The sequence below is a fragment of the Bos taurus genome, chromosome 13 (assembly GCF_002263795.3).
Source record: "Bos taurus isolate L1 Dominette 01449 registration number 42190680 breed Hereford chromosome 13, ARS-UCD2.0, whole genome shotgun sequence".
Lineage (NCBI taxonomy): Eukaryota > Metazoa > Chordata > Mammalia > Artiodactyla > Bovidae > Bos > Bos taurus.
The window spans coordinates 66,859,910-66,867,548 of record NC_037340.1 but is presented as its reverse complement, the minus strand read 5'-3'; the positions used below and the strand labels follow the sequence as shown (position 1 = coordinate 66,867,548).

The 7,639-nt window shown below is 48.9% G+C and overlaps 1 long non-coding RNA gene across 2 annotated transcripts; it reads right to left on the bottom strand.

Moving 5' to 3' along the window:
- Positions 1-300: 300 nt before the first annotated feature.
- On the bottom strand, positions 301-5,099 carry LOC101905966 (uncharacterized). Of its 2 annotated transcripts, none has more exons than XR_001501736.3 (5): positions 4,720-5,099; positions 3,056-3,268; positions 1,669-1,731; positions 1,210-1,244; positions 301-549 (listed from the first exon to the last, which is right to left on the bottom strand). It is a non-coding gene; the product is annotated as an uncharacterized lncRNA (long non-coding RNA). The 2 variants fall into 2 exon arrangements; XR_009496990.1 differs by lacking the exon at positions 4,720-5,099 and adding an exon at positions 4,188-4,713.
- Between the last annotated feature and the right edge of the window lie 2,540 nt (positions 5,100-7,639).

The window sequence follows — 7,639 nt, the reverse complement described above, 5'->3', positions numbered from 1 at the left end:
ACAGAATAGCATTAAAAAATGTTTAACAATGGTCCTTTAATATTATATTCAGTCAGTGTTCAGATTTTCCCAGTGTGTTTGAATCAGGATGCAAATAAGGTGTATACATTGCCATTGTCGATATGTTCCTTAATAAATCTCTTAATTTATAGATTCTCCACCTCTCTTTTCTTTTCCTGGGAAGTTTTTGTTAAGGAAACAGCCATTTATTCTACAGCACTGCCCACAGTCTGAATTTATTGATTACATCCCCTGGGGGTCATTGCACAGGCTCCTCTTGTCACCTGTGTTTCCTATAAATGAGGCAAAACAAGAGATCAGGGTTTTTTTGTTTTTATTTTTTGGCAGCACTCCTCTGTGGGTGGTATCACTCACTTCCATCAGGAGGTGTATGATGTCTCATCTCTTCTTGTGATGTTGGCAGCCACTGGTGGGTCGCGCCTGGACCTAGTCATTCATTACAGACCGCAGAGCAGTGCTCTTCCCGCCCCACCATGCCAGCTGGCTTGTAGCTAGAGCCTTGCATCCCTTCATCAACCATGCGGTAACCTTGAGAGAGTTTGTGTGGAAAAGGCAGGATAAACACTTGATTTTCATAGCTGGGAGACTTAAAGCCCACAGATTATGTAAATTCAGGTATACAGCCACACACACACACACACACACACACACACAGGTGCTGAAGGACACATGTGCAGGAATGATGAATGCTTTCTCAGCAGATGCATGGTGAGGCACTAGCTAGATAACTCCTCCAGTGACATAGATAATCCCCAAGCTCTAAAAATAAAAAACAACCAGAAGACGGCTGGCATGGGGACCTCATGGAGCAAGGGTCCCCAGCCCATTCCAGAGAGGTCCCACTCCTTGCCTTGCAGAGCCTCCGTGCAAGGGCAGCGGATGCCCAGCTGGCTTCTGGTCTGGCTCTGTCAGTGAGTCATCAGCTCCCACCCCCCACCCCCCAGCCCCCGCCAACAACTTTGGGCCTCAGTTATCCCACCTAGAAAGTGGATGGAATGGGCCGGGAGAACTCTTAAACTTGGACGATTCTAGACTCCGCTAGGAATCACCCCCTGAAAACATTCCTCCTCCCGTCACTCCCTGGAGGGTACAGCATCCTCTGAGCCTGCAGTCACGGCAGGCTCCACCTCCTGCTGGGTCCGCTCAGCTGACCTCGAGAAATTCTGTGTCCAATTTCAGATACCTCACCTGTGACCCCCACAGGGACTCCAAGTTAAGAAGCCCTGAAAAGAGAGAGATAATCACTTAACTCTCTTCCAGTTTGAAAATTCTGGAGTGATTTCCTTTGGGCAAAGGGAGGAAATGCCCTCTAATTGAGGGGATTGTCAAAGGATTCACAGAGCATTGTTCCCGATTCCACTGGGGACAGAGTGATAGACTAATTCAATCTCTAGGTCCTGACAAATGAGAAAAAACAGGTCAGAGAGGTGGCGTGACTTGTCGAGCATGACCTGGCTCCCAGAGAGATTAAAGCAGCCTGCCTTCCTTCACCAGGTGCCAGGGTATGGCAGGCCAAGATGGTGTGCCAAGGAGTCGGGGTACATGCACACCCACCCTGTACCATGATATTAGAAAGCTCGTGCTCTGGGGAAGCCCTCCAGGGGATAACCTGCACGAGAGAATTTCCGTGATGTTCCGAAAACCCACCGCTTCCTCGAAGAGTTAAGATATCCTGAGTCTCTTTCAGATTCCTGCAGGCAGATTGTTGAACTTGATTAAAAAAAAAAAAAAAAAAACTAATTAGAGTGCCTCTCCAGTTATTATTATATTCAGGCAACTTTAATTTTGAACCTGTCCTGCTGACTCAATCTAGTCCTTGTTAACGTCCGCTTCGCAAAGCGATCGTTTCCCCCTGTTAAAATTTCTGGTGCAGCGATGGTTTCTCCTCTCATTCAGGGTGTACCCTGAGTACCCTGAGTGACTGTGTGGCTGGAGTCAGGGGTAGGGGAGGAATGAATAGGCAGATGCTGAAAGGCCCTGCAGTTGGGGTTGAGATGTTTGAGCTCTGATCTGCAGGAAATGGAGGATTCAGGGATGTGTAAAGCTGGACCCAGGGGATCCTGAGAAGAGTTAGATGTGACCCTCGGTTGGGGCGGGGTTGGGGGGCACCATACTCTGGAAAGAACATGGATGTGGAGTTCATCAGAGCTGGGGTTGATTTCTGACTCTGCCTCTTCATAATAGCATGACCTCATTGGGTCACTTTACTTCATATTCAAATCTCTAAACTGGAGCTGCTGGGACTGCCCTGGTGGTCCAGTGGTTAAGAGTCCACCTTCCAATGCAGGGGGAGTGGGTTCCATCCCTGATCAGGAAACTAAGATCCCACATGCCAAGGGGCAACTAAGCCCCCGCACCACAGCTAAAGAAGCCTGCTTACCTCAATGAATATCCCATGTGCTGCAATGAAAACCTGATGCAATCAAATAAATAAATATTTTAAATAAGTAAAATGGAGCTGCTGCCACTGCCTCTTTTGGCGGCTGCTTCAGGAGGAGTAAATGCTATAGTGTCTCTGGTGAGTAAGTGCCTGGCTCCCAGGACAACACACTGTCCTTCCCCCATCTCCCAACCCCACTGCTCGTGGCTTTGTTAGGGATGCAACACCTACTCCTCCAAGACATTTACAGCTGAGCAAGTAGATGGTTATGTCTCTGAATGAACTATCCAGGAACTACAGGGCACCGCAGCAGAGGAGGAGATAAGATCCTAAAAGATAAGCAGACAGGCAGAGAGGATAAAGGGCATTCCAGACAAGGTAATAACATGCCCAAAGGCATTGGGCATACCTGCCAATATCTGTACTCATCATAACTCCTTCCCTTGCAGCTGGCAGGGGACCCAACTCAAACTGGCTTCAGCTACAAAGAAATGTCTGGGCTCGCATGATCAATGGGCCTAGCTGGCTTCAGCTCCACAGCCAGCCTCTGCCTTTTGATTCCACTTCCCCCAGTGTGGCCTTCCTTCTCAGGCAGCCTTCTCTGTTAAGTGCCTGAGGTGGCCACCGCTAGCTCCAGACATAGGTTCAACAAACCTGGGAGAGTGTGCCCGTCCTTCCGACAGCTCCAGTTCTCAGCTCAGCCCGTCTGTCGCCACGCTCCAAACCAAGCACTGTGCATCCAAGCAGGTATCCACAAACTTTCTCTGTAAAGGGCCAGCTGGCAAATATTTTAGGCTTTGCAGACAGGTTCTCTAGGACAGGGGTTCCCAACCTCTGGGATCTAATCCCTGATGATCTGAGGTGGAGCTGATGGAATAATAATAGAAATAAACTACACAATAAATGCAATTCGTTTGAATCATCCCCAAACCACTCCCTCCTCTTTGGTCTATGGGAAAATTGTCTTCCATGGCTGGGGACCACAGCTCTATGGCATCTTCTTCCTTGATATTTTTTACAACCTTTTCACATGTAAGCACTATTCTTAGCTCAGGAGCCCCTCAAAATAGGACAGGGGCCCTTTTTTTTTTTTTTTTTTTTTTTGCCTGGGGACCTTAGTTTGCCCTGATCTACATTTTCACAGGCAGGCCTGGAGGCAGGTGTCAGGTCAGCTCACCAAACTATATGGAGAGGGAACTGGACTGGTTTCCCCTAAAAGGAAGTGCTGCATTTCCGTTACCAGGAAAAGAGATGCGGGGTGGAAAGGGGCCAAGTCGACAGGCTGTGTCTGTGATAGGTGACAAGGGTGGCTTGGCTGTCTAGGGAAGGGGTGTGTGAGGAGGTTGTGGGGGCCGAGGCCACATGTACGAAGGGCCTTGACTTGTCAACCTGGGGATCCTAGCCTTAAGAGGTCAAGAGGGGAGGCCTTGGAGGGTTTTTGAATGGGTGAGTAATGCGCTGAAAGCAGCGTTTTAGGAATATTCATCTCGTGGCAGCGTGCAGGAGAAATTGGAAAGGAGAGAGCCTGGCAATGAAATTGTGTTTCTGAAAGTCCCAGGATGAGAAAATGTACCTCTTCCATCAACCCCAAACTGTTTGACACGCCGTGGTTCATGAGCAACTCGAGGCACATAAATATGTGCTTTAAAGTTTAAGAGTAAGAAGTGAGATGAATGGAACCTCTGATGAGGCTCCCTCCTTGTTCAGAAGCCCAGGGAGTGATTTTCCAAAAGCAGCTCCGGCTGCGATGAGCAAGGCAGGGCTCCTCTCCCTTTGTGTGACTCACCCCAGCCTCTGTGTCGGCCTTGATTGGAAGCAGAGTTGCCCGTGTTGCCTTGCCTCCAGAGTAAGGAAGAGAGGCCAAATTTCAGAAAATAACTCTGAGTGATGGCTGCCTCTGTGGAAGCACCGATTGCTTTATAAATGGCCTTCCCCTCCCCACCGCCCACCCCCTTCCCCACAGAAGTTTGGAGGCGGCAGTGGCTTTCCAAATTATGCTTGAAAAGCAGCCTGATTTCCCTGAGGAATCCTCTCCGAGATGAGGAGCTGTTCTCCCTTTTTTTCCGACACTTTCACCCAGAGTACAAAGCCTGTCTGCCAAGGGCTCAGAGGGAGCGGTGCCCACCTCCCTTCAGAGCCATCAGCACCAGCCGTTTATGAAAATCTCTCTGGGTTGCCCGCCTGTGCAGCAGGAAAGGGTTAAAAAGCGCTGGTGACCAGCTGCCTCCAGCACCCCCTTCTGTTTTCCCTCCTTGGGAAATTCTCCATTCTTTTCGCACAACAGCTCCCGGGTCTCAACCTGCTCTCTCAGTCAGTACCTTCACGTCCTCAGCTTCCTCCCACGCAGGTGGCTCAGAAGTAAGGAAGCACCTTCCGGAATCTCTGAGGCCGTTTCCAAGGGAAAAGAAGGCGGGGGCGGGGGAGGTGGAGCAGGAAGGAGTAACGGAGATGAGTCAGAAGTTTCTTCAAGAAATAAAACACGGGAATTCCCTGGTGGTCCGGTGTCTAAAATCTGCCTTCCGTTGCAGAGGGGCGTGGGTTCAATCCCTGGTCAGGGGACTAAGATCCCACGTGCCGGATGGCACAGCCAACAAAAAATATACAAGAACTAAAACCTGTTACGTTCCCCAGGGCAGAGGTGTGCCGTGGACACAGACCTTGGTACACCCCATTTCCCCTCCGCCCCACTTTCACATCCTTTCTTACCTCACAGACCCCACCTCGTGCTCTCACACGTTCCACTGGGACACTGCCCAGCCCCCGAGAAGAGGCCAGAGAGGCCAGAAATGGGAATCTAACCATGCCACAGTTTACAGGTGACCTTGGGTGGACCCTCCTCCTCCCCAGGGCCTCAGTTCCCTGTCTGCTAGATGAAGGATTTGAACCAGTCTCTAAAATTGCTCCACTTCCTAAATGGTGACGGACTTGATAATAACGTGTTGCAAGTATGTGGGGAAAACAGGCATGTACGTTGGCACGAGCTTGGGGTTTCCCTGAGAGTCCAGTTAGTAAGACTCCTTGCTTCCAGTGCAGAGGACATGGGTTTGATCCCCGGTTGGGGAACTAAGATCCCACATGCTGATCTTGCGTGCTGTGCAGCGTGGCCAATATCTGTATGTATATATCAGATCAGATCAGATCAGTCACTCAGTCGTGTCCGACTCTTTGCGACCCAATGAATCGCAGCACGCCAGGCCTCCCTGTCCATCACCAACTCCCGGAGTTCACTCAGACCCATGTTGGTATATATATATATATATATGTACACACACACACACACACACACACACACACACACACACACTCCTCTCTCCATGGAATTCTCCAGGCAAGAACACTGGAATGCGTAACCAGTCCCTTCTCTAGGGGAACATATATATATATAATAGGTATATTGGAGGAAGCTCTCTGGAGGTCAACTTGACCATATCTCATAAGTTTCGGTGTACACGCCTTGTGACCAGCAATTCTGCCTCTAAGAATTTAATACTGATGCATGTGCACAAAGGGTACCTGCTCAGGCGAGTCACTGCAAGGTTGCTCCTGCTTTGCAGAAACCCACAATACTGAATGCCCAGCATGCACCAGGCATTATGCTTAATGCTTTACATTAATACCTCAAGAGACTGGGAGCGAAAGATAGGAAACAACCTAATCACAGGACTTCAAATCCACCCAGAGGAGGCTGAAAGACCCCCTCACCCTACCCCCCAAAAAGCCCCACCAGAAGTTCTAGTGAGCTATACTGAACAGTGGTAGATCAAATGCCATGAAATGTTAACTATTTCCTAAAAGTAAATACGGAATTAAAAAGAAAGCAGAAGGAGGGGTTGGGGAGGGAGGGAGGGAGGGATTGGTTAAATGAACTATGGTCCATCCGTATAGCAAAATGAATGAAACAACAATGGATATGAAACTTTTAAATCTACATACTCTTTGACTCAGCAGTCCTGCTTTTAGGGATTTCCTTGTCCATATGCAAAGATGAGGGCTTCCCTGGTAGCTCAGCTGGTAAAGAATCTGCCTGCAATGCAGGAGACCCCAGTTCAATTCCTGAGTTGGGAAAATCCCCTGGAGAAGGAATTGGCTACCCACTTCAGTATTCATGGGCTTCCCTGGTGGCTCATATGGTAAAAAATCCATCTGCAATGGGGGAGACCAGGGTTTAATCCCTGAGGTGGGAAGATCCCCTGGAGGAGGACATGGCAACCCACTCCAGTATTCTTGCCTGGAGAATCCCCATGGACAGAGGAACCTGGCGGGCTACAGTCCATGGGGTCACAAAGAGTCAGACATGACTGAGCAACTGAGCACAGCACAGCATGCAAAGATGGTGAACACAGTGTTCATTGAAGCAACGTTTGCATTAATAAAAGTTTGGAAATTACCTCAAGGTCCATGCAGAAGGTCTTGGCTAAATAAGTGTCATACTGTTGTGCCAAATAGACTTGAAAAAGAGCTAGTTCTCTGTGTACATCACCAAGATTTATTATTAAAGAGAAAGGCAAGCAGGGCAATGCTAGTATTTATGGGGGACAGAGATACTTTATGTGAGGAATTCCTCTTAAAGAATACCGAAGTGGCAGCCTTCTAGGAAGAATAGCAGGATCAGTGATGAGAAATCTTTTCACATTGCACCCTTCATATCTTCACATTTTAAAGCCATATACATAATCATATGTGTAACTTCTTCACTCACTCAAAAAATTATTATTAAAATATAAGGCATTGGTGAGTCTGTTATTCTACTCACATTTTGGTGATAGGAGTATAACATCATCTGGGCTTCCTCTCATGTGCTTTGCATTTCTCCAGGACAACCAGGCTTGGGAAGAGGAGGTATTGCTTCAGCCAAATAAGGAAAGGGATCTTGGCAAAGATCCCTTCACAGGATGGGTTGTGTACTGTACAGGCAACCACCGCACAGCTCCTGTCTGCATGGAGAAAGACCATCCCCCCCATCAGTGCCCCAGCTCATCTGAGCCCCTCATAGCCCTAAAAGAAGAAGGTGGAGGCTCAGAGGCTTTCCTGGCTGCCTTAGTGCTCTTGGGCATTGCACATTGCCCTCTGCCCTAGCCTCTACTGTGGCTCTGTCAGGCTGGCAGCCTTGTCCCTATGGAGAGATGGCGTTCCTGGCTGCATCTTCAGCACCTTGGACAGGGCTGTGGCATGTACCTTCCTCTCACTGTTAGGATGACAGCCACCTAGGCATGGGCCCAAAGGCACCAAATAGAGGGC